Source organism: Castor canadensis, chromosome X (assembly GCF_047511655.1).
Source record: "Castor canadensis chromosome X, mCasCan1.hap1v2, whole genome shotgun sequence".
Taxonomy (NCBI): domain Eukaryota; kingdom Metazoa; phylum Chordata; class Mammalia; order Rodentia; family Castoridae; genus Castor; species Castor canadensis.
The window spans coordinates 131,508,014-131,534,634 of record NC_133405.1 but is presented as its reverse complement, the minus strand read 5'-3'; the positions used below and the strand labels follow the sequence as shown (position 1 = coordinate 131,534,634).

At 38.9% G+C, this 26,621-nt stretch overlaps 1 protein-coding gene and 1 non-coding gene across 5 annotated transcripts in view; one reads left to right on the top strand and one right to left on the bottom strand.

The window, feature by feature from the left end:
- The window catches only part of Rab9a (RAB9A, member RAS oncogene family), a 36,822-nt gene that overhangs the window by 5,874 nt on the left and 4,327 nt on the right, over positions 1-26,621 (top strand). For 2 of the 4 annotated variants that reach the window (XM_020181894.2, XM_074064181.1), the window contains exons 1-2: positions 11,176-11,360; positions 26,130-26,219. The gene's annotated coding sequence lies outside the window, so the exon portion shown is untranslated. Of the gene's footprint in view, positions 1-11,175; positions 11,361-26,129; positions 26,220-26,621 lie in introns of those variants that run through there. The other 2 variants (XM_074064180.1, XM_074064182.1) reach the window with 1 other exon arrangement.
- LOC141420094 (U6 spliceosomal RNA) lies at positions 14,220-14,331 on the bottom strand. Its single transcript, XR_012444789.1, has one exon. It is a non-coding gene; the product is annotated as a U6 spliceosomal RNA (small nuclear RNA).

Here is a 26,621-nt window from a genome sequence, read left to right as displayed (position 1 = left end):
TGCAGACAAATAAAACCACTTGAAGTGGAAAATACCTTACTCTCCAAGATATAAAAATTTGCATGGTCTTCCTTATTTCGTATCAACTTTGGCAGTTAGTTTTGCAACTAGAGAAAGGAAAATAGTAATGGGGGCCTTTTTTCTTTTGGTCGGTGAGATAGCATTACATTTCCTAAGTGTAGATAATAACTCTTTGTTATATTATGTCATATCCTTTAAAAAGAAATGGTTTTCTTTTAAAAATTGCAGGTGGGTAAAGATTCTAATTTAAAAATCTCTCTTACAGGAATAGCAAGTTCAAAGGCCACAAGGTGGGAGGGTGCCAGATATGGTGAAGGGGAAGCAAGAGTCCACCACAGCTGAGGTGCAGTGGGCAAGAGGAAGAAGGATGAGCGATGTGGTCAAGAGGCCACAAAGTTCATGAGGACCCTTGTTGGTCATGATAACGACTTTGGGTTTTTGTTGTTGTTGTTTGAGTATGGGAAAGCATGTAGTGATGAGACTTGAGTGCCCTTTAGGAAGATTACTCTGGCTGCTATGTTGAGTTAGATGGGGAAGGAAGCAAGGATGGATGCAGGGACAGCAGGTAAGTGGCCATTGCAGTGGTCCAAATATCACATCATTGGCCTCAAAAAAGTACAGGAAAACTGATCTCCCTGAATTCCTATAGGTGACCAAGCCCTTGGCAATTTTGAAAATGGATGTTTCATACAATGCACCCAATCCAAAATTCTCTACCTTAGGGGCTAGAGGTGTGGCTCAAGTAGTAGACTGCTTGCCTTGCAAATGCAAGGCCCTGAGTTCCAGCCTCAGGTCCAGGGGGGAAAAAAAGAAAGAAAAGAAAAAAATTCGGTACCTGTGGCCCATAATTAAAAAAAAAAAACAATAGTAGTGCAGAATTTCAGTACAACACAAGTATAGCCTGTAGCCTGCTTGCCTTGGTTACTGGGAGTAACTGCACAAGACCTAAACATACCTGAATGTAGGAAGGCTTTCTCCATGGGTTTTCCTTAATCAGTCTCCTTTGTCCCCATTACTTTTTTAAAGACTTAGATACAATTGCAGCTCTGTCTCTTCCCTGGACACTTCCTGTGATGAGAGACTCCTTTCATTCCCTGTCACCATTTCTAAATGCCAGGCAGGAAGCCTGCAGCTGGCAGTATTCTACTCCTTTGCAAGGCCTGGGCCTGTATGTTTTAGGTCAGATTTCTTTTTATAACTCCTAGTAAATGTAAAATATTTTACTAAAATGGATGTTTTTATAACTCTCAAAGGTACTATAATTATTTAGACTATAGAAGTCACCTTCTTGCTTTCAGAAGAGCCCCACAATCAGATGGAAAAACCAGTGACAACCTCATATAATCACATTTGCATTATTATTTAAAGCTAGATTTTCAGAAATGTTACCAAGCATTGTCAGAAATGCTCTGTAATAATAATGATTGCACTACACCTTACCAGTGCCATCTCTCCAGACACAAGGGAAACGTCTAAAACTTTTTGTGCCATTATTTACTTTGGCTGGTTTTCTGAAAAGTGAGTGACTTTAAAAATTCTTAAAAATATAGTAACATGTAGCTTTTTAAGTGATATTTATGTATTTATAATTTTATGGATTTGAATAATATAAATATATAAATGCAGTTTCAAATACTATTTCCTATAAAAACACAGGGTCTTCCTATCTTCATGTTCTGTCTGTGTGATCTAGGGAAATGATTACCAATTTCAACAAAATAGCCAAGCTATCTTGCATTCTTTATTAAATTATTGTGAGTGCCTTACAGGATGGACAGTCAAAAAATGGAATTAAAATAAATTTGTTGGAAATATTTTTGCTTTATCTCAAAATGTAAATGAGATACAGGTAGGAATAAGTTCTAAGTAATCATTAATTCTTTTCAAATGATACATTTGAAAAAAATCTAAAATAGCCATGGAAAAGTTATAGAACAAATTAGGAAGTGAGTTAAAATCTTCATTTGTAAACTTTACTCTTTGTTTTTAGAATATAATCATTTTTGAAATGGTGTAAACGAACATAGACACAGTTAGAACCCCAGCAGCTGCTTTTAAGTCATCAAAATGGTATCATAATTTGCCAAATTCACCTTTGTGGACTCAAGTAAAACATTAAGAAATTTCCAAGTGCCAGTGAGGCTGAGTCATCTGGCTGGATTCCACCTAGCATGCCTCTCTGAATGATGGCAGACACAAAGCTGTAAAACCAGTTTCAGTTTTCCTTCTCTGGCTACTGCGTGGCCAGGCACTTGTCCAGTCAGTGCTCCATGTAGCTCTCACCCACCCATGTGCACCTCAGTGGGGAAGAGCTGAAGTCTACATCTGTGTGTCAAACAGCAGAGAGCTCGATGATTTAAATGGACCAGGTGTCATTTATGAGTCCATAGGCTGGCTTGTCTTTTCTTGTCTTTAGTATATTTTCAGACTGAGAATTTCCATTTCCACAGTTTTGCTTTCATTCAGCACATGGACTTTTGCCCTCCCTCCCAACTTTGTGAAATCTCACAAATTGCTGAGCACAAAGTTTCTAGACATTTTAGTGGATATCCATGTCATTTAAGATGAATATACCATTTAAAAATGAAGCAATGGTTAAAGGGCCCAGGGATTTCTTTTGGGAGTGATTAAAACATGTCCTAAGATGATTGTGATCAATGAGCTGACTAAGGTTGATCAATAGGTATTAAGTTGCAGTTAGATAGGAGAAAGAAGTTCTAGTGTGCTATTGCCCAATTGGGTAACTATAGATAACAATTATGTACTGTACAACTCAAAAGGCTAGAAGAAAGCATTTTTATGTTTTTGCCACAAAGAAATGAAAAATGTTTGAGGATATAAATGTGTTTAATCTGATTACACAATGTATGCATGTATCTCAACATTACATTGTACCCCACAACTATGTACATTTTTGTGTTTTATGTCAGTACTTAGCATGCTCAAAGCCCTGGGATCAATCTTCAGCACCAAAAATAAATAAATAAATTTAATTAAATAAAAAATGAAAAAAAATAAAATTGGCTGTGGTGATGAAAGCACATCTTTACAAATAGGCTAAACACCATTGAGCTGTAGACTTTTAATGGGCAAATTGTATTGTATGTTTATTGTATTTCAGTAAAGCTGTTACCAAAAAATCAGTTATACCAAGAGAAGGAATTGGAGACAGGGTCTCTATTGTGTATTTATCTCAGTAAGTCCTTGTGAGCCTTTAGTGCCCCAATTTATTCAGACATATAATGGAGGAATAATGGCAGACTTCCTCAAAGGTGGCTTTTAGGAGACACCACAGCCAGACCACTACCAGGTAAAAGAGCAAGTCTCCCAGCACCTCTGAATCTGTTGGGGAAGTTTCCTGGACCCTAGCCTTTGGTTTCTGCATAGAAGGGCCTCCTGCTTGCACACAGCTCACAGGGATATCAGGGGACCCAAAGTCATTGTTCTTTATGCTTCTTCCCTGCTTTTTAAGCCACAGTTTTGAGCTGAACTTTCAATGGTATTAAGCCCCCAGAAAAATAGAAATCTTTGAGAATTACCCCTGAGCAGTTCACATGTATGTGTTCCTGGTTAGAGCTGTACTCAGCAAAGATGCCTGTAATAACTGCAGGAGGAATTAGCCAGACAGTCTGGCTTCTTGTAGTGAGGCAGCCCTGTCATCACTTGGGAGCAAATACAGAAACAGAGCTCCATTCCAGACCTACTGAATCTGAATCTACATTCTCACAAAGTACCCAGTGATGCCTATATGTATTCACAATTTTTAATAACTTAACCTCTCTCAAACCTTAGCTCAAATGTTACCTTGAGCAGTGAGGCTTTCCCTGGCCATTTCCTACATTCCCTAAATAAATTTAATTAAATAGTCACTTTCTGACTTTTTAAAAAGAACTTATTCACCATTTTTTTTTTCATTTTTCTTTTATTATTCATATGTGCATACAAGGCTTGGTTTATTTCTCCCCCCTGCCCCCACCCCCTCCCTTACCACCCACTCCACCCCCTCCCGCTCCCCCCTCAATACCCAGCAGAAACTATTTTGCCCTTGTCTCTAATTTTGTTGTAGAGAGAGTATAAGCAATAATAGGAAGGTACAAGGGGTTTTGCTGGTTGAGATAAGGATAGCTATACAGGGCATTGACTCACATTGATTTCCTGTGCATGGGTGTTACCTTCTAGGTTAATTCTTTTTAATCTAACCTTTTCTCTAGTTCCTGGTCCCCTTTTCCTATTGGCCTCAGTTGCTTTAAGGTACCATTTAAACACAAGGGCTTGATTATTTATATTGATTACTGCCTGTCTCCTTTTGCTAACTTATAAACTTTGTGTGTTAGAGATTTCTTTCTTTTTGGTTTACAGTTTGCCTCCAGCCATTAGAATAGTTCCTGGCATATAGAAACCTCTCAATAAATGTGTATCAAATGAATGTATTTACAGAAGGTTAAAAAATTTAAAGGGAGCAATTGTAGTTAATGATAAGCAAAGCAATTTGAGGGTGGAAAGAATGGAGAACTGGCAGAGAACAGTTTTTTCCAGAATAGTTTGGAATTTTCTTCTCCATGAAGAATCTTTGAATAAGCATTTGGTGATTTCATTGTTGACTTTGTTATCTATTAGTATGCATTACAGACTATACTTAGCCATATATCAGTAATTCTAGAAGCGGTTCTTTGAAAATAATTTCCCCTAAATCATATATAAACACTGTTTTGCAACTTAGGAATTTTTTTTAAAGTTTATGTTCATTTACTTATTTTGTTATAATTCGTTGGGTTTTAGTACATTCACAAAGTTGTTCATCTGTCACCACTATTTACCTCTGGAATCTTTCCATTACCCCAAGAAGAAACCAGGTACCAGTTAATAGTCACTCCCTATTCTCCCCTCTCCCCAGCCACTGGTAACCACAAATCTGCTTTTTGTCTCTATGGATTTGCCTAACCTGGGCATTTCATAGAAATGGTATCATACAATATGTGGCCTTTTATGTCTTTTCTTTCACATGATTGCTTTTTTAACATTTTTGTTAGCATATATTAGTTCAGAGGGTTTCATTGTGACATTTACGTATGTGCTTACATGTGTCTTAATTAGATTCACCCTCTCCGTCATTCTCCCTCATCCTCCTCTCTCCTTTCTTAGGACAATTTCAGTATATTTCATTGTTCTCTTTTTATACACGGATACAAAGTACATCAACCATATTCACCCTCCTTCACTCCCTGTTTACTCTCCTCCCTCTTACTGGTACCCACCACCATAGGACCTGTTTTACCTTCCTGTCCTTTCTTTTTGTCAAATGATTGTTTCTAAAGAAAACTCAAGAAGTAAACCACGCTTTATTAACCAAAGAAATTATACTGACCTTTAGTTAAGGTGCATCTTAACTTAATTTGCATAATTTAACATTTACATGCTACAATTATACTCCTTTAAACTTTTGTATCAAAAATTATTTTTGATTAACCACATGCAAAACTTGACATTTTAAAAGCAGTATACCCACTCTTACCCAGAAGATAAAGATCATAAGATTTTTTTTCTTTAAGAAAAAGGAAGTAAGGATATTATGTGGCAAAGAAGTGTTCAATAAATAAATAAGTGTTCAATTTTGTCATTAGAACCATCTTATTTCATAGAGATTAAAGTTAGGAATTCTTAGTAAATTGGATCAGTGTTTTTCTTTTCCCCCAAATATATATGTGGTATGGTATAAATTATTGTATAAATATGCAGTAAAAAATTATTTGAAGTGTATGTCTTTTGAAGAGTATCTCACACAATTCCATTAGGTTGAAAAATTTCACACTTAGCCCATCCTTTGAACTTTATTCTGCCTCTCCTTTATTTTTATCATTTCTTTTTCTTTTTTTTTTTTTTTTTGCAGTTCTGGGGTTTGAACCCAGGGCCTCACGCTTGCTAGGTATGCACTATATCCCTTGAGCCACTCTGTCAGCCAGTTTTTCTCTTTAATTATCCATCAAGCTTCTGGTGCAGGTTTTCATTATGTTTGTATACCTTAACACCCCAAGGTTTAACTCTGAGCATGGTAGAAACATAATGCAATTTTGCAAAATAAATTGTTATTTAGAGTGGTGTTTCAGTATGAACTCCTATTTGTTTGGGTTCTGAATAACCCATCCCACACTTTAGAAGCACTGCATCTAATTTTAATAAACAGGATCAAAATGTTACTCTTGTTGATGTTTTAAACCTCATCTCCAGAAAAATAATTTATTCAAAATAAATTTATTTCATTTTGTTACAGAATTTGAAATTCACCAGACTAAGAAAAGGAAGGCATATGTTAGATTGTATTATTGCTGAAATATTTATGACCTTTCCCAGTGGGATAATTCTAGAACACTACACCATTCAGATCAGGCTCTGCCATGTGACTTGCAATGCCTCTCTTTTAGGAGGATTGTACATCCCAATGTGTGACATTTGACTTGCTTTGATCAATGACATATGGGAGGAAATGATGAATGACATTTATGGGTATAAGCTTTAAGAGCCAGAAGAGGGGTTTTTTGTTTGTTTGTTTCATTTCTCTCAAAAATGAAACCTGCAATTAGCTCATTAATTCAGGTTCATCACCTTGGGTCCAGAGGAAAGATGACATGGGATGTACAGCTGACCCATGATGAACATTAAGGTGAGAAAGAAGTCTTTGGTTTTGTAAGCCACTGAGATTGTGAAGGGTCATTTTTTTAAAACCACTGTATGGCTTAGCAAAAGCTGACAGATATATGTATTAAGAGATGTAATTCTATTTACCCGCATTTATATTATGAATCACAGTAACTTGTACTACATAATCGGTAAGATATGTTCTAACCTTGTATCATTCAGGGTTTGTGATTGCAGATAAAGACATCAACTCCTTCTAACTTAGAAGAGAAAATTATTGGGGAAATATTGAGCTTCTCTTAGAGGCAATGCTGGAGTATTGAGTATGGAACCAATAGGAATCCAGAGACTGGAGCCTGGATGAATGGCTTGATTATAATGCTGTTACTTTTAGGTACCAGCATCCTTGCTATTGGCATGATTCATGGTCACTGGGTACTAGAGGCCACCATTACCCAAAGCAAAATAAACTTTGAGACATTGTAGCATCTCTGTGTTGCTTGCTCAAGATTCAGATCTTTAAAGGGAGTATCTGATTGGTTAGTCTTAGGTCTCATCCTGTATCTTTCTTGCCAGGATACTAGAAAATCAAGTATATATCCTTTGGGGCTTTTATAATAAGAAGACTCAAAAAAGATTACACAGGCCTTCAGATGCTAAGCAAACCTTACCTTCCACACAAAAGATAAACATCCCCTACAGATTCTTAGAAGGTAAGCAAACTTTGCAACTCCTAATCTATATTTCTCACTAAGTCATGCTTCCCTTTATGTAGATATAACACAAAGCAGTATACCCTCTGTGGTTACCCACAGAGGTGGAAGGTACAAGTTATGTTGGCTCCTCACTCCCAGACCCCCTCTCTTCTGACAGCAGGTAGGCTAACAGGAATCCTAGTCAGATACTTTTGACTCCCGGGTGCCAATCAACATTGACAATTGTGTGGAATTCATGAGATTGATTAAAGTATGTATGTTCCATCATGGTTGAGGGTCAGAATTTCATTTGACCACATTGACCTGAGCCTAGAAATTCTGAAATTTGATCACTGACTATATGTAGATTAAGAATGATGCTCCTGCTGGGCACTGGTGGCTCATACCGGTAATCCTAGCTACTCAGGAGGCAGAGATCAGGAGGATCAAAGTTTGAAGCCAGCCCAGGGCAAATAGTGTGTGAGACCCTATCTCAGAAAAACCCATTACAAAAAACGGTTGGTGGAGTACCTCAAGGTGTAGGTTGTGAGTTCAAACCCCAGAACCACAAAAAAAAAAAAAGAAAAAAAGGTAAAGCACCTGCTTTGCAAGTGCAAAGTGCTGAGTTCAAACCCCATCCCACCAAAAAAAAAAAAAATGATGCTCATTTTGAGCAACACCCCCCGCCAGTGTTTTTGCAGTACTGGGGATCAAACCCAGGACCTCGTACATGCTAAGTAAACACTACCACTGAGCTATACACCCCCAGCCTCTTGAACAACTTTTTAAGCTAAGCAGTGAATAAATCTGATCTGGTACTTCCTTATATAATTAAATTTTATATGACTTAAGAATTGGTATTAAAAGTTCTGTATTAGTTCAAGAAATATGCTGAACTTAGTTTCTAAGTAAACTGGACAAATATAGCATTGGTTTGAAATATTTAAAATGTATTATATAAATATGTAAACATATGAATAAATGCACTATTAAATATTTTTGTTATATTGTAAAAAAAAGTTTCCTCCAAGAGGGTGAAGGAGGGAGAATATGGTGAATGTATGAAAGTAAACCAATGAACCTTGTTGAAATTGTTCTAAGAAAGAGGGAGGGGAATGAGGGAGAATGATGGAGGGAGTAAATCTAATTAAGATATATTGTTAGCATATATGTAAATGTCACAATATCTCCCACTGTACAACTATTATATGCTAATAAATAAAAAGTTTCTCAACGAAATTGAGATTTTTCTTTAATACATTTAGTAATTTTCTTTTTCACTTAATATTGTATATTATTATCTGTTTTCACTCTGACTTAAGCCAAATCTAATGGGTTTGGGGTTACTTTTGTACAGATTTTATGCTTTGTTTCTCCATTCTCAGTTCAGGTATACAAGAGCAGTTATGCAGTACTGACAACAATCTCTTATTTTTGCCAAAGATTTAGGGAATATATCAAAGTTTTGATTATTTAAATATGTCATTTAGCAGTCAAACTGCCTACCATTGACTTCTGTGTTTTTCCTTGCATGTGGAAAGTGTAATCCAATTTGTTTTTTACAGTACTGAGGAAGGTCTCAAATTTTTCCTACACCAGCCTGGACCATGATCCTCTTACTTAAATTTCCCACTGTTGCTGAAATGACAGGTGTGTACCACTATGCCCAGATTTTTGTTGTTGTTGTTGAGATAGGGGTTTCACAAACTTTTTTCCAGGGTTGGCCTGAAACTGAGATCCTCTGATCTCAGCTTCCCACATAGCTTAAGATGATAGGCATGAGTTACTGTGCCCAGCTATTGGTTGAGATGTGGGTCTCTCAAACTATTTACCTGGTTTGACCTTAAATTGTGATCCTCCACATCTCTGCCTCCCAAGTAGTAATCAACTCAAATTTAATCGGTATATATTTGCTTATTTACTTTGAGATGGGTCTCACCCTGTTGCACAGTCTGGCCTCGAACTCCTGAGCTAAAGTGATCCCCCTTCCCCATTCTCCCAAGTAGCTGAGCTCAGGTGTGAACCACTGAACCTGGCTCTTTTGTCAGTATTTGGGGCCCACTTACTTGAAGCTTTTCATCAAAGATGCTGGGAATTATTTCTTTCAGATTCCAGCTTGAAATGTGAAGTCTAGATTTGATCCCCACACCTAGTGCTCATAGTAATAAGTAAGGTGCCATTTAAACAAAGCAATCTAATGCATAGTAATCTTGATCTTCTTTTTCTTTCATGAATGATACATTGGTGTTTACAGAATACAAAGAGGAAAATTGTAATTAGACAAAGGAAGTCAAGCTAGATCAGTCCTTGAATGTTTTAATCAATAAACAAGTTCATGGAGCAGGAGAGACAGACATCATCTATTCAACTTGTGTCAGTCGGCCAACCAAACAACAAAAATCCCACACACTTGCTCTTCGGAGAAGAATCTTTTGATGTACCCTACTCTTGTATAGACAAATAAAGAAAGTGAATGGTGGAAGACATTGGAATATAGTAGCTTTCTCAAGTGTCAATTGACTAATATCCAAGCATTTTTTCTTCCTGTGCTAACTATAAGTTGCACTTGGACTTGTTTGAGTGTCTTATTACATTTTGGAGTAGCCTAAGAATTGCTTGTAGGACCTTCTTAGAACCTTTGAAATTCCCTTGGATTTCTCTGGGCTTACTTTCAGTCAAGATACCACAATTCCACAAGAGCAATTGTTAATAGCTGGTTGGTACTGGCAATTGCACTGATAACTTCCTATTCCATCCCTCCTTGACAATGATTATGACAGGATTTTTAGATGACATTTCTTTAATGACCCTGCAGATTGCTGTTGCAATTTGGTCCAGTGTACATTTTTTCTATTGGAAAATTATGAAGTCCATATGCAGTTTATTGTGTAGCTTTAGTTACTATGTGTTTTAAAATAAGATAATGAACATATTTTCCTCCTTCATATTTTCAACATATTTGCATTTAGAAACCTTTATTTATATTTCTTTTAGGAAAGTGCACAGAATATAGATTTTTTAATTTATTCTTATAAGAAAATTCATTTAAACTCAAACGAACTCAATACTATTTTCATAATTATTCTAAAATTTCTTATTATTTGTGAGTTTTTAAAAAATGTAACCTTGAAGTGCTGAATGAAAGCTATTACCTGAAAACGACTTCCCAAAGACCCAGAGATTATGTGAATTTTTGTGGGCCCCCAAATTATAAAAGTAAGATCGTTTGAAAATAAGCAAACTAAATCTACAGCATAAAATATATGGAGAACTCACTAAGAATCCCTTCTTTCTAGAGGAATTTATATCTTACCATCCATGAGTTGAACACCACACATAAAGTAAGGAATTCTGACCTTCTCCAGTGGCACCTTTTGCCACTACTATTTTATATTTAGAGATGACAGAGGCGGCATTTTAACAAGATTAAAGGAAAAAATTTAAAACGTAGAAAAAGTCTTGTTATTTCACAATATCACAACTATATTCTTTTCTCGTCTACCTGTCGTTTGCGGGTTTTGCACATTCGTTTTCATCACTATAATAACATCCTGTGATTGTGCTCGTGAAGTCTGTTTATTTCCACCTTAGCTAAACTTCTAAAAATAACTATTATTTCGTGCTCACTGGAACGTAAGCAGAAGGACACAAGTAGCACCTGACGGGAGGAAAATTGCGGTTTAACAGAGCTAGTCCTTTGGTGTGGGGGATGGTTGGACCCTTTGAGCTCCAGGCCCCGCCTTCCTCGCCCCCACCTTCCCAGGGCCACTCCCAGTGTCCCGCCCCTGGGCCCCGCCTCCAAGTCTCGCCTCCCGGGCCCCGCCCCAGCGGGTCGCCATATTGTTCCCTCCGCCCGGGACAGGAGCAGTTGGAGAAAGAGCTGGGTAGCGCCGGTGCTCCTTCCTCCTGTTTCCCTCCCCCGGCCCCGAGTCCCCCGCCCTCTTTCTGCCCTCATTGCGGCCAAGCGAGCCGGCCAACAGTTCCCGGGGGCGTCTTCCGTGCGGTTGCGAGGTGAGCGGGGTTCGGGACTTCCCTCGGGGCCAGGCAGGGGCTGAGGGGTGGCCCGCCGGTCTTAAGCGCGGCGCGGGCCTCGGGCAGCTGCGGCAGGGGCGCACGGGACTAGCGCGAGTCCCCAGCCGCCTCCGACAGAGGGGACGCCTTATTGTCCCCCTGTCTCCTGCTGACTGGCGCAGGAGGAAAGACGGGTTCCCACACCCACACACCCGGGGAGAAGGACACATACACACCCGGGAAAGAGAGACAACACCCCGGGAGGGGGGGAGGATAGAAAAACTCACGGACAAATACACGCAGTCACCTGCGTGCACACGTACGCCAGCCTTTTTCCTAACCACACAGGGGCAAATGCACCCCACACCCCAGACCAAACCCGACTCGCGACTGATTAATGCGAGGAAAGCAAAGGCGCTCACCTTATTTGATTTTTGGCGACCTTTGACATCCTACTAAGCTGAAGGTGAGGAGCTGGGAATGTAAAGCCACTGCTAGGGGGTGCAGGCGGTTTGGCGCACTATCTGATTCAGGTACTGCCCAAGGTGTCAGAATCTCCTTCCTTTCTTTTTTCCAGCTAAGTAAGTAAAAAAAGGCAAGAAGAGAATTTTAAGTGCTGACCAAATGGCTGGTGGAGGTATCGTGTGTGTTTTTAAGTGATGACACATCCCGTGACCACAGTTCTTTTGAGGAATAACTTCTGCAAGTTTCCAAATTGGCACGTGACCAGTCTTTTCATAGAATTTCACCGTTCACATAAAATCATTGGATTTCTATTGCCTTCTGTTGTTGTTGGGTTTGGCTTTTTTTTTAAACGTGTTTATCTTTTCATCTCTGGCAACACTGTAATGGAAAAATCCCTACCTTTCCTTTAATGTCAAAAGCTGTCCAGTGGAGCAAAACTAGAGGTGATGGAAATCCAGAGCTATTCAGTTAGAAACTTTTAAAAAAGCCTGCTTTTAGTTTCTCTTTTAGAAGCTTATGCTGAAGTTCATCATCACTACATGAATAGAGCTCTCAGTGGTGTGGTAGTCTGGTACTTCCATTGTCTTTGTGGATGCTAATTTTCCTTGCTTATACTAAAATGTTTATCGTGTGAGGGTTTATTTTGGAGACTTTTTGTGATTTCAGGATAGTTTTGGTTTATTGGGAAGTTAAGGAAGACAGGAAAAAACTAAAACTAAGTAGAAGCTCCCCCCCCCCCCTTTTTTGGTGGGACTGGAGTTTAAACTCGGCCTCACATTTGCAAAATAGGCGCTCTACCACTTGAGCGACACCTCCAGTTCATTTTTCCCCTGGTTAATTTTGGAGATGGTGTCTCCTGAAGTATTTGCTCTGCTGACCTCAAACTACGATCCTCCCCATCTCAGCCTCGAAAGTAGCTAGAATCACAGGCATGAGCCACCAGTGCCCTGCTAAAGAACCCTTTTCTTGCAGACTACGGAAATACCTTAGCGCTATTGCCTCTTACACCCAACCTCTTTCTTCTCATTTTGTTTCTCCATCTGAAATACTTCCATCCAGACTACTGTACTCTGGAGACCTGACGTTCTAGAAATTAACTTTCAACCTCCCTTGATTTCTTACCATTTTCTGAACAGACCCACTCTGATACTCAGATGTCTGTCCATGTAAATCCTGCATGTGCATCATTTCATTGTCATAGCATTTCTGTGGTAATAGCTCCATTTTACACAAGAGGAATGTGCTGGAAGGCAGGCAGGTTTGGTCTCCCAAAGTCACACAAGTAGTGAGGGAGCAGAGCTGATTTTCAAAGCAGGTTTGTGTGATATTCTAGAGTAGTGATTCTCACCTGGGGGTTTATTTTATCCCCCAAAGGGACATTTGACACTGTGGGAGGCAGTTTTGGTTCACACCTGGGAGCAGGGGAGGTGCTGCTGGCCATTTACTGTTTAGAGGCAGTTGCTAACACCCCCAGCCTCAAGTGAAAAGTTTTTTTGGCCTAGTATGTTGCTAGTGTTGGGGTTGAGAAGCCCTGCTTTAGAGCAGCCTGTGTTACTCCAGGACTCACATTTCAACCACTTCTGTAGTTCTTCAAATGCAGTGTCATTTTTTACTATTTTGTGGGGGAGAGGAGTTTGAACTCAGGGCCTCACACTTGCTAAGCAGGCGCTCTACCAATTGAGCCACACCGCCAGCCCTTCATTTTACTATTTAGTACAGGATTTTTATTCTTTTAAAAGCAAGCTGTGGAATCTTCTTTTGAGTAAGAGGCACATTTATTTGAAAGATGGAGTAGGCAAATTTCTGATAGCAGAATCCTTTTTTTGTTTTAAGGTGAAAATGACAAAAACAAGTTGAAAACTATGGAGAACCACAGCAGTGGACTTAGTGAGTTTAGTTTCTGCATTATTCCGGTTGTCCACAAATATTTTCTGAACAGCCTGTCCAACACTGATAGAAAGGTGCTGGCAAGAAGGGTAATGGGGTAGCCTCAACATTCCTTGAAGCTACATTCTAATCACAGTCATAAGATCAGCTTTTGACGTCATCCTAGGACAGAATTTATTGCCTGGGCTATACAAGAACAGAAGCTAGGCAGGTGTTCATTAAGAAAACAAAACACCTCTACATTCAGCACAGAAATACCTGTGTCATGGTGTTTACTGTGGGCAGATTTAGATGAAATAGGGAAAAGTTGATGAATTCTTTACAGCTTTATTCAGTTGATCGTGTATCAAGCCATTTTTCTCTTTTTGAGGTAGGGTCTTGAATTCGTAGTACTCCTGCCTCAAGAAGCCATTCTTGTTTTTTTATTAATTTAATATTTTTTACATTTTTATTAGCATATGTTAGTAGTCCAGGAGGGGTTGCATTGTGACATTTACATATGTGCTTACAGTGTATCTTTTTAATACGGAATTTGCATGTTGTCCTTGTGCAGGGCCCATGCTAATTTTCTCTGTATAGTTCCAAAAAATTTTAGTACATGTGCTAAGGGAGGGAGCACTTTACAGTGCATCTTAATTAGATTCACTCTCTCCCTCTTCTACCCTGTCCCCTTCTTAGGAGCAATTTCAACAGGTTTCACTGTTCTGCTTTATGGGGACACAAAGTATACATTGACCTTTTTCCCATGCCCTTCATGCTCTGTGTTCATACTCACTTTTCCCACTGGTAACCACCCCTGCCGGACAGGACCTGTTTTACCCTCCTGTTGATTTTTCAAGGGGTGTTCACCCTTGTATTTCACACATGTATATATTGTACTTTAGTCAAATTAACTCCCTCTACTACTTACTCTTTCATCTATCATCCTATTCAGCAGGTCTCAGCCATTCTTGCTGAGCATAAAGTTTTCCCTTAAATTTGGCTTCAGTGGACAATACTTATAACTGCATTTTTCTTTGAAATCAAGAAATAAATGATGAAAAATTAAAAAATACCTTTTGCATAATTTTCTTCATGTGCCTATGTAAGACCAGGTCTTTGAAAATAAGTACTGCTTCATTCTGGTGCCAAATATAACTGTTAGGTGAACTGTGGGAGTGGCTGATTGAGAGGAGGAGTCATCAACGGCTGGAACTCTTTTTAGGCATTACTGGGAAAGTGTTATTCAGGTAGTCAATATGGCATGTTTTGGTTTTTGACTCATGCCAATGTATGATGTGTTCTTTGCTAACAAATGAATTTCTCTGCCTCTTACCAGGAGTTGTGGGCTGTGGGGTAGGGGTGAGGGTGGGGATGCTGAATTACATACATGAAAATGATTGTTGTCACATGGGCTCTAAAAAAAAGGTGGATATTTTATTGTGGGAAAGGTCAAGAGGAATTGGTGCCAGAGGAGTCTTGCTCAATCACTAGTTGTTTTGCTGCTCTAACCAAGTTAGGTCACCACATTTCTTTCTTTTTAAAAATGAGAAGACAGTTGTGCTTCATAATCTCTAGAGAGTATATGACACCAAGTAAGGACGGCAAATTATTAACTTCCACGAAATTTGTTGGTTCAGTAGCAGGAGGAAATAAGCCAATTAGAAGTGGTGCTGGTGTTTGGCCAGTGCATCTAACTTGAAAGCTATCTAGATAATAAATTTTGTTAGTCAAAACCTAGCATAAGAAAATAGAGCTTGTGACTAAGTAGGTCATCAACAGAGACCATTTATTATGAATTTTGTGGGGAAGAGTGGAGGTGAACTCACAAAATGCCTCAGGGAGTTTGGTGGGTAGTTATGGTGCTAATGGAAGATCATGATACCTGTGGGAGGAGACCTAGAGCCACCTAGGTGTGTAGGTAGAGGGGCAGGGAGGAGAAGCTAGGCCTGCCACAGTCCCAGGCCTCCATTGCCAGGGAGCCTGGGGGTGCCTGGACTGGTTAGATAACTTAGAGGAGAAATCTCTTTCCCAATGTGACTTGATACTGTACAAGTTGAAGTTATGTCCTGGTATTTCCACATTCTGGATTTTTCCATTTTTGTTAATTTTTGACTATGGTGAGTGGGCTTTAGAATGCTGTTGCTTATCATGAACGTAGAAGGGGTGACCAGAACTGATGAATGAACACAAGTAATGTAACAGCTATATCTGAATGGAGTGCTGGAGGTGGGGTGGGGAGGGTAATAGTTTTGGAAGAATAGAGAAGTGAAACAGGCAGTCCAGGCTTCACGTTCTGTGCACAGACTCCATTTTTGTCTTATGCTTGATGTGTTACAAATGCACACCATTGCTTGACGGGTGGGGAAACAGTATAGAGCAACTCCGTGCATTCATCCATTTCTTTAAGTGTGAAGGTTCGCACACTAGTATGAAGATGCTGAACTATTCCAGTTCCAAGTTCTTTTGAATTGGATTAGGTTCGACGGTACAGAAGTTAAGGTAGCTTCCAGAAGGTTAATTCTTAAAAGGGTGACTGTGTTTTCAGTGTTGGAGAAGCCCAAAAAAAGCCTTACAAACTTGTTTGTAGAACTTGCTATGTAAAACTCTAAGGGATAGGAATGTTTAAATGATGCTAACTGGTTCAAAAATGTTACAGATTGGGGGTTGGGGGTGTAGCTCAGTGGTTGAGTGCTTACTTAGCATGTGTGGAGCCTTGAGTTTGATCCCCAGCATTGCAAAAATTAAAGGAATTCACTGGGTTACTGTTTGCAGCTATGTGACTGCTGAGGTCTATATGGTTTCATGCTTGTGGATTTGATCAGGTGAACATACCTGAAAATCCATACGCAATGTAATTGGAAGTCAGAACAGAACCACACATTGGCAAATGCAGAATGTTCTCTAGAATGAGTTCTAGTATTCTTAAATAAAATTTGAAAAATAGTTGTTTTGGAGCAAGAAGCTCGTACCTTCATAATCCACATTTAATTTTTGGATAGTACTTGATTTTTGTCAACACAGTTCTGGAAAACCTAGCTTCATAAAGATATGATGTCATCAAAAAGAATGTGTGTGACCTAGTGTTGAAACTGTAAACTCCCTTCAGCTTGGTGCCCTACAGATAATAAGTGTCTCTGTGTTTCTCTTAAAAATTTAAAATGGCTTGTCCTGCCCCTGTGAATTTGCCATAATGCTTTGGAGCACGTCAGCACACAATTTGGGAACCACAGGATTAGAAGTTGGTATTTTCCATGATAGTTTATGGACTGCAGGGTTTAGTGGTAAGGAAATAAGACATCAAAGCTGGTTTTTAATTGTCCACTACCCCGCATTTCAGTGTCTCTAAGCTTTTGCCTTGGGCTCCTCATTTCCCCAGAGCTAATGGTGTACTTGGGGATGCTGACACTTTGGTTGCTGAGGGGGAGTGGGCGGGGAGCAGCATGGGTAGAGGAGTGGAACCACAGGCCAGGTTTTCTGTTCAGACTGTTCCATTATCCTATGTTTTCCTTCCTCCCCATTTTCTGCTGCATACACTGCTTGAGGAAGTAGGTCTGCTAGCATGGCAAGAGTCCACATGGGGGTTGGCCATGGAATCTGTATCCTTTCAGAGACTTCTCCAGCTTTCAGCCCTGACCTGTCTATAGTATCAGCCTGTGAGGGTTGGAAGCCCTGAGTTCAAACTCCAGTACTACCAAAAAGAAAGGGAAGGAAGCCTGTGAACTATTCAGTTCTGTGGTGGAAATGTATCTCTATTGGACCATTTGCATTCTGTTTTCTTAGTTAACTTGCATCTACAATTGTTCCTTCTTGGTGCGCTTTTTGGGTTTGTACATTTTTTAGTGCTTTTCTGACTTTGGTGGCAGTGAGGATAACTGTTGAGCAAACAAGACAATGGTAGTAGGTAGGGAAGGAAGCAGACACATTTCTTTGTATGGTTGAATCAGGTGGCTAAGACAGAGATTTTGAAATTGGGGAAGATAACTAATACGGTTTTAGATGTGTCGAATTTGAACTGCCATCAAGGTACCAGATGAAAATGTTATAAAAAGGGTCTGAAAATTCTTGCCTGTCGTTGTAGTATGAAAGGGTGGAGGTAGACTTTAGAAATCACTGGTTTTTATAGCCCAGGAAGCCCTCATATGGGAAGAGGTATGAACTTCAACCTTGAGAGATACCTTCATTAAGAGCCTGTTAGGAAAGGGAGCCTAGTTGAAGAAAGCTAAGACAATGAGAGGAGAGAAAGCAGAACCTATTGTCAGAGTATTTTTATGGACAATTAAATAGGAAACATTTTCAAGGGGGTCGTTTCCAAGGTGTTTAGACCTAGTAAAGGCAACAATGGTGGCAAGCCCTGGCTAAGACTTGAAGGTCCCATCTGTGCCTCTGGGCCAGATTTGTAGAACTGTGCAAAACACTTTCCCAACTGGCCTCCATTTCCTCAGGTTTTTTTTTTTTTTTTGAAGACTTCATTATCCTTCTGAGATTTTATGTTATGTCCATCCTGAGAGAATTCACTATGTACTAGCTTGGCCTCAGGTAGAGAGACTGATCAAATTAAGTCCTAAAGAGTACATGTGCCTTACACATTTTGAGAAGTCATCAAATTGGCCAGTGTTCTCTGATGACTTTTACTGACGTTTCAGGGAATGGAGGGGTTGGGAGCCTGTGTGCTGTATAGCCAGGCTTGTGAGAAAAGTCAGTTTCAACATGTTAGTAGGGACAAACTGGGGGGAATAAACCGAATTTTATGAAGAGTACTTGCAGCATCTCGATGTGAACTGGTGACAGTTCCATAGAATGTTGAAAGACTAATCTAATCTGGTTGAATTATATATGCCAGACATAACACCTATCCTCTTTTTATATATATATATATATAAAGAGGATATATATATCCCTACTCCTTTTACTTCTCTAATAGTCAAGAAGTTCTCCTTTGCTGTGGCTTCAGGTCTTGTAGATAGTGTTTGTATACTGACTTTGCTCAGGGTTTGTATAGACGTTCTCCATCCCCCTATCGTTGTCTGCTGTAAATTAGACCACTTGCCTTCTTATCTAACTTGAAGAGGCATCAGATCCAGGGTTTCCTTAAGTATTAGCAGAGCATGTACATTACAGATCAGATTTGTGCTGCTTTAATATATTTTTCACATATATATATATATATACACACACACATACACACACTCATTCATTCCTCTCATAATTTATTTTTCTTCCTGAAATATCCAGCCATAATTCCTAGCATTTTGTTTTGAGATAGGCTGGCCTCAAATTTTGGACCTCCTGCCTCAGCCTCTAGAGTGCTGTGATTGGATTACAAGTGTACACCACCATGCCAGCTTCCCAGTATTCTTATCTTGTGACTTTTATCTTTTTCTTTGCATTTTAATTTTGTCTTTCAAGATGCAGTCTTACATTATTCCCACTCTTTTATTGTCAACAACTGTTTTGAGTGCCTTTTACAGATAAGTGCCTTATTACAGGTAGATTTATGCTTGACTCTTACAAAAAAAACTAAAACAACAAAACATTATCCTCATTTTCTGGGATTAGCAGTTCCATGAGTAAGGCTAGTCAATGAACTATCACAGTTTATGGTCAAAGTGTAATATAAAGTCTTATGGATGAGAAAAGGGGGAAATGGCGATGCTGAGTAAAGATGAAGTCTTAAGGATGTTATGAGACACACAAATAGGTCACATATGACATAGAAATGATACAGATGTGTACTGATAATTTTTTTTGTGGGGTGGTTGTCCAAACTCCTTTAAGAATCTGATGAAACCTTTTTTAGTCTTTCCAGAGAAAGCTCAAGTGCACAAGCTTCCAGCACACCCCCTGATTCCACATCTGATTCTAGGGGTGTGCTTTTCCCCTTAGGTCCATTTGTGGACTAGCAAGTTAATTACACTGTAGGCCTCCTCTGTCCAATAGGGTAGACACTTGCCTATGCAGCACTTTAAAATAATTACTTCAAATAAAATGAAAAATTCAGTTCATTAATTGGACGAGCCACATTTCAGGTGTTCAGTGGCCACCTGTGATTGATGGGACAGTGGTATTGTAAAATATTTTCAGCATTACAGAATGCTCTCTTTGGTTCTGCTGCTCATACTTTCACAGTGGTTTAAGGAAAGTTTGTTTCTTAATTAAATCGTTTTTCCCCCTCCTTTTCCTCCCTTCCTATTTCTCCCATCATTTCTAACTTCAGAGGTGCCTCATTTTATGAAAGATTGTTTAACATACTTTTTTAAAAGTTAAATTAAACCTTCTAACAAAAGTACTTACTGAAATGAATTATTTAAACAGGATAGGTACTACAGTGATAGTGTAGTTTGATTTACATATTTTTTTTTCTCTTTACTAGTTGAGGTAATGCTCAGTGGTTGACTAGATAATTTATTTCATCTAGCAAGTCTTGCCTCCGAGTTGATCTGTTCCTGTGGTATTTTCCTTAATCCTGTTTTCGTTGTTTTGTTCTTGTTATAGAGCTAGAACCCAGTAGATTTAATGGCTTCCCTTGATTTGCTTCTTGGTTATACGTTTCTGCTGGACAACCAAGAAGACTTTAGAAACAAACAGTGCAACTAATTAGGCTGAGACACACCTAACTTAAGTAAATAAAAATAGCTCAAGCAGAGATAGAAATAATTTTGAGATCATCTATGTTTTTGTGCCCCTTGTTAATTTCTTTCAATCTCTGTTTTTTTGGGGGGGACCCTATGTAGCCCAGGATAACCTTGAACTCAAGATCCTCCCATAGCTGGCAGAGTGGCTCAAGTGGTAGAGTGCCTGCCTAGCAAGCATTGAGGCCCTGAGTTCAAACTTCAGTGCCGCCAAAAAAAACCAACCAAAGATCCTCCCACAGGGATTACAGGCATGTACCATCATGCCATTTTAAACCTCAGTTTCTTAAGATACGAAGATAAGTGAAATGATAAATATGTCTCTAACTAAGGCATTCACAGTGAATGCAGAGGTACTTGTGAATTTAGAAAAAAATCCCCTAACTAAACTAGAAGTGATTAATTCAATTTGAAGTTTTTGAAGTGAGAACCAGGCACGAGTTAAAATTTGGAGTTTTAAGAAGGCAATTTACAAAGGACACCTACTCTCCCTTTGGCATCTTACTAGAGGAATGTTGTAATTTTTCAATGTTCGCCAGCTCCCTGTTGCAAGGGCTTATTTTAAGTACTCAGTAGTACTTACTTTAAAGTTGTTTTCTCATTAGACTTGCAAGTAAAAATCAATTTTGTTTTGTTCCTTTCTGCACATAGATGTCAAAAATAGAATGGGGGAAGAATGGTAGAAAAGCAAACAGATATAAGTACAGAAAGTACAAATTGAATAATAATAGAATAACAAGAATAAAGGAGGAAGTGATTTATTTTAGCATTTATTTGCACCTCAGTACATGCAGGGCATTGTACAAGATGTGACACACAAAAAGGAACATATGAATGGATGGCATCAGGTGTTATGTGTGTCCCCAGGGAGTTGACACTGTAATTGGAAAGCAATTTAGAGTATATAAGCGAATGAGAGTTTATAACAGAGGTGAAAATTGATGAATGTTAAGAAAAGTGAAAGATAAGGTTGTGGGGCAGCTATTGAAGGCTTCTTGCACCAGGTGATCTGAACTAGGTCTCTTTATGACTAGGATTTTCCATAGCCATCTGGATAGCTAGTGGCCTCCTCCAAGGTCACAGCCTAACAAGCAAAGATGTGATCAACAAATGCTAGCGATAGGTTTGGGTAGGGATGCTGAGTTGTAGGGATATACTTGGGACAGGCTTGTAAGTGAGGTTGGAGAGCTCTTTGGATTCATGCTCAAAAGCCTGTGTAATAAAAATAATGAAATAATTGGATTTAGTCTTTTGCTAGAATAGAGGCAATTAGATCCATAACCAATAAAAAATGTTTTAACTTTATAGGTTCATATTAGAGAATTATATTCTTGATGCTTTTTATTCTTCCCCCCACCCCCCCCCCCCGGTTTACTTTGGTAGCCAACAAGGGGTTGGAAAAGGTCAGAGAAAAAGGTGCTACTGATAAACTATTCATAAAAAATAGATAGTGCAACATAAAAGATAGTGGAATAGAAAAGTTGGGAAAATAGTGTTATGAGAAGAAAAGGGTTGACATAAAACACTTTTGTCTTTTGAGTTTTGAGAGACCTGTTGAAAATACGCTTCATTTTCTTTCCTGCCAGTGGCCTGCTTATTCAACTTCTTGTTTGGATTAGTGTGCATCACATACCACATACATTGGCGCACATGTTAACATAAAAACATGTGCATGAATGTTCAGAGCTACATTATTAATAATAACCAAAAAGTAGAAGAAACAATGCAAATGATACTACTAAGGTGTTATCTATTGTTTGTATACTAATTTATTTAAAGGGATAAGATCATTTGCAGCTCTAGTATATATCCAATTCTAGGGTCATATTTCTGTTTCTCAGGATATATATAAAATACATAAAATTCACCCTTTCACCCTTTTAAAGTACACAGTTCAATGGTTTTCAGTGTATTCACAAAGTTGTGTTACCATCACTGCCATCGAATTTCAGAATATTTTTATCACCCGCAAAAGAAACCACTAAAGACTGAAATTAAAAAGACAGACAGTAAACATTGACAAGAATCTTTTTGATTCTTAAAAAAAAAAAAGTTACTCCTTGTTTTATCTTTCCCTGCCCCATTGACAGTCATGAATCTACTTTTTATTCTGGATTTGCCTGTTCTGAACATTTCAGATAAATGGAATCATCCAATATGTGGTCTTTTGTGTCTGGCTGTTTAACTTAGCACAGTATTTTTGAGGAACCTTCACACTGCAGCACTGTGTGGATATGGCATGCTTTATTATTCCATTACCAGTTGATAAATTCACATTTAGGTTGTTTCTACCTTTTGGCATGAATGCTGTGAGCATTCATGTACAAGTTTTTATGTTTATATATTTTTTTTCTATTTTTTTTTCTGTAGCACAGCCTATCTAGAACTTACTGTGTGTAGCCCATGCTCATCTCAAACTCTTGATCCTCCTGCCTCAGCCTCCCTAGTGCTGAGATTATAGGTGTATACCACCATACATGTCTTAACATATGTTTTCAGTTCTCTTGGTTATACACTTCAGAGAGAAATTTGGGTCACATGGTAATTCTGTGTTAAACTTCATAGGAATTCCCAAAATGTTTGCTGTTATCAGTGTACCATTTTACAACCCCTCCAGTAGTGTATGAGGGGATCCCAGTTTCTCTAGATTCTTACTAATACCTGTTATTGTCTCTTTTTGATTTTACCTATTCTAGTGGGTGTGAAGTTATATTTCATTGTAGTTTTTATTTACATTTCACTATTGGTTAAGCGTTGTTAGCATTTTTGCCCATTTAAAAATTTTTTTTTAATTGATCGGTTGGCCCTTCCTAAATGAATGGTTTGCGAATACTTTCTCCCATCCTATGGGCTGTCTTTTCACATTCTCAATGGTGTCCTTTGAAGTGCAAAAGTTTTGAATTTTGATGAACTCCAACTTCTCTATTACTTCTTTTGTTGCTTGTGCTTTTGCTGTCCTGTTGAATCTTAATTTTAAGATGTGAGCTACTGAAAAATTCAGAATGTGATGTCCTGTGGGTATTTGAAGAAAATTTATAAGAAAATAATTTCCATTTCATTTTAATTAGACTATTCAGTCAAGTCTTCAAGTGAAAATGAAATTTTAAAAAACACTTTTTTTTTTTTCTGGTACTGGGCTTTGAACTCAGGGCCTTGTGCTTGCTAGGCAGGTGCTGTACCACTTGAGCCACTCTACCAGCCCTAAAAAACACTTTTGGTGTTAAAAACATTGTGACTTTGCAACCAAATTGGAGCTTTGTTGACTGAGCTTAACGTTGATTATTCTCATTTTTCTTACAGAGTTTACTATAAATCTGTAAGGTTCTACATGGTGTGATTCCAATGTGTGTGCTCTTTTATTTCATCACTTACCAGTGTATTCCTATAATCCCCTATCTTTTCAGATTGTTCAGAGCCTCCCCTAATTAGGTATTTAAATAAGTTCCAATTGCCCAACTAAACATATTTACAAAGTTTTGTTTTCTTTCTTTCTGGAGAAAAGTGATTTTAGAATAGTATGGGCATGTATATTTTGGTACAGCCTAAAAAACTAACAACTGGGAAGAAAGTATGGATCTTTTTAGAAGTGGTGTATCATGTGTCCACATAACATGAATCTTAGCAGACATGTTTCATTTTTATTAGACATATTGGTCATGTTGATTACAGAATTCCATATGGGAAATGTTATAAGCACAGGGGGAAAAAGTTCAGTCAGTCATAAATGTATTCAGAAGGGGATGAGGTCTAGTTGTATCAAGGGAAATTAGAGTTAGCCAGGTAACAAGAGGAAGGATCCAAAGCAGTACAAGGTGAAGCTTGAAGACACACTGGAGGATCAAATGTGAGGCACAACCTCTTCAGTTTTCTATCCTGTGTGCAGCTGATGCCATTGGCAGTGGAGAGGGATCATAATGGCATCCGTCCCTGCTCTAACAGATAGCTAGAGACATGGGCATCCTTGTGGATGAGGTCCAGCAGTTGGGAATTCCAGGAACTATTCAGCTCTGGTTTCTTCCAGACAAGGAAAAATATTCTATGAGGTTTCCATCTGGGGCCATATTTAATAACGGGGCAAATTCTATAGGGGAGGAAGCAAAAATCTGAGTGAATTATGTTCATCCCCACCTCTCTTACAATACAGCTCGTTCTCCCATTGCAGCCAGCCAGTTACTTTTCTGGACTCCCTATTAGATTGACTCACTCACTGCTGAAGCTATTTTGGTGGCTTTCCCTAATTTTATGGTACAGGCAGAAATCCCCCAGACTTGTAAGACCCTGACTGTTCCGGGGCCTTTCCCTCCACTCTCATCTCCCTAGTACACTTCTCACTCACCTCCAGGTGCTCAGGCCTCCCTTGGGTTCTCTGAGTTTATGCCAGAGCTTTGGCATGAGGTGGTCCCTCTTCCTGGTCCTGGTTCCTTCCTCTCTTAGTTTTTCCCTTCTGCTGAGCTTAGCCTGTGGTCAAACCCACTTCCCCTGGGTCAAATCCCTCTCCCTTGGGTTGGTGAGGGCTTCATCCTAAGAAAGCATGTGGCTAACATCATTAAGACAAATCGCTGGAACACCATGTTCAATCTCTCGTTTAACACAGTGTCATATAACCCAGTTTCCCTCTGGTGTTATAAAGTATCACCTTTTCCTTAACTGCAGCTCAGCAGGTTAAATAGTTGGTTTGTGTTACGGGATCATGTTTTATGCAAAGTAAGTCTCCCTGATGGCTGGAATCATGCATAGTTCCATGAGATACTGGTATGCAAGGCCTAGGTCTGAGTAAGGGAACCCCAAGTTTACACATTGTACTTCTCACTGAAGGAGATGGTGGGTAAACTCTGCTGCACTATTTTAAGTTGTTCTTTGATTTTTGACTGAATGTGAATAGTTAGACTCTAGACCATGTACCTTTCATTTCGTAGGACTTGCCACAGTTGTGGCTTTGTGTGTTAGATATCACCGACACTCAGGGCAGGACTGTCCTCAGCGTCTGGCACATAGGATGCACTCACTAAATACTTGTGGAAAACTGCTTTTCCATCTGGTCTACAGAACACTAGGCTTCTGTGGAGATGCTTCAGAGTTCTGAAAACATTTGACTTAACATTTCATTTAAAACATGTTTTAAACCACTTAAACTCTATTAAAACATAGGCCCACTTAAATGTGCTTTATATTGTATTTTGACAGATTAGACTTATTCTTATGCAGATGTTAGAATAAAGCAAGCAGTTGAAAGACTATTACTGTTTGCAAATACTTATTTTCATTATACCTACAACAACAGTAAAACCCTCAGAAACAAATGCAAAAGCAATTGTGATTGAAGTAGCCCAGTGAGTTAAAATGCCTGGCTTTAAAGTCATTTGCCACATTTATATCTTACTCCCGTCTTTTACTAGTTGTGTGATCTTGAGCAAGGTATGTATCCTCATCTGTAATGTAGGAATAAGAGATTTGTGAGGAATAAATGCAGTGTCACAGGGCAAATGGCATATAGGGCACAATCAGTGTTAGCTGCTAAGGACTACCATATGTAAGTTCCACAAAAATGTCCTTTACTTTTGAAGAGGGTGGGTGGGAGATTTAAACCATTGTTTTAGATCAAAAGACCTTGTACTTTAGCATAGTTTCACATAGGCTTCACTGGGAAACCTTCACACTGAATGTGATCCTTTGGCTTCCTAATGTAGGTCTGCATATAATTTGTCCTGCCTATAGCTGTTGCTGAAGTTTGATGTAAAAAATGACCATAAAAAGAACCTGTCTGTAAAACTGCTGGTAAAGACTTCTTCATGTATTCATTCCACAGAAACTTCCCACATTCCTCTAATGAGCCTGGCACTGTGATGAAACACTTGTGTCCGATCATCTGAGTGACTCTTCCCAGCAACCTTAGGAGGTAGGTTGTTGTTGCTGTAGTTCTGTTAGGCTTCAGGGTGGCTCAACTACCCACAAAGCTACACTCCTAACCACTGGTACCAGGAACAAGTTGTCCTTTCTGACAGTGTGCTTTTACTCGCCTCACAGTGGAGTTTTTATTTTTGCCTTGGCTGCCCAGAAGCTGTGTGGCACTGTGTTGTCTGCAGACCTTAGCTGACTCTTCCTGGATAATATTGGTGCCCCTCCCCACATGGCCCCTGTTTTCCTTGTTTATGTTATCTTTATTTTATTCTCTGGAATGTGGCTTATTCTTAGCTACCCAAAATTTGGACTGGTTTTGAAGAAGGAATGAAACATTACCTTATATAATTTTATAGCTGTTTCTGCTATGAAATTTAGAAAAGAATGTTGGCCAAGTAAA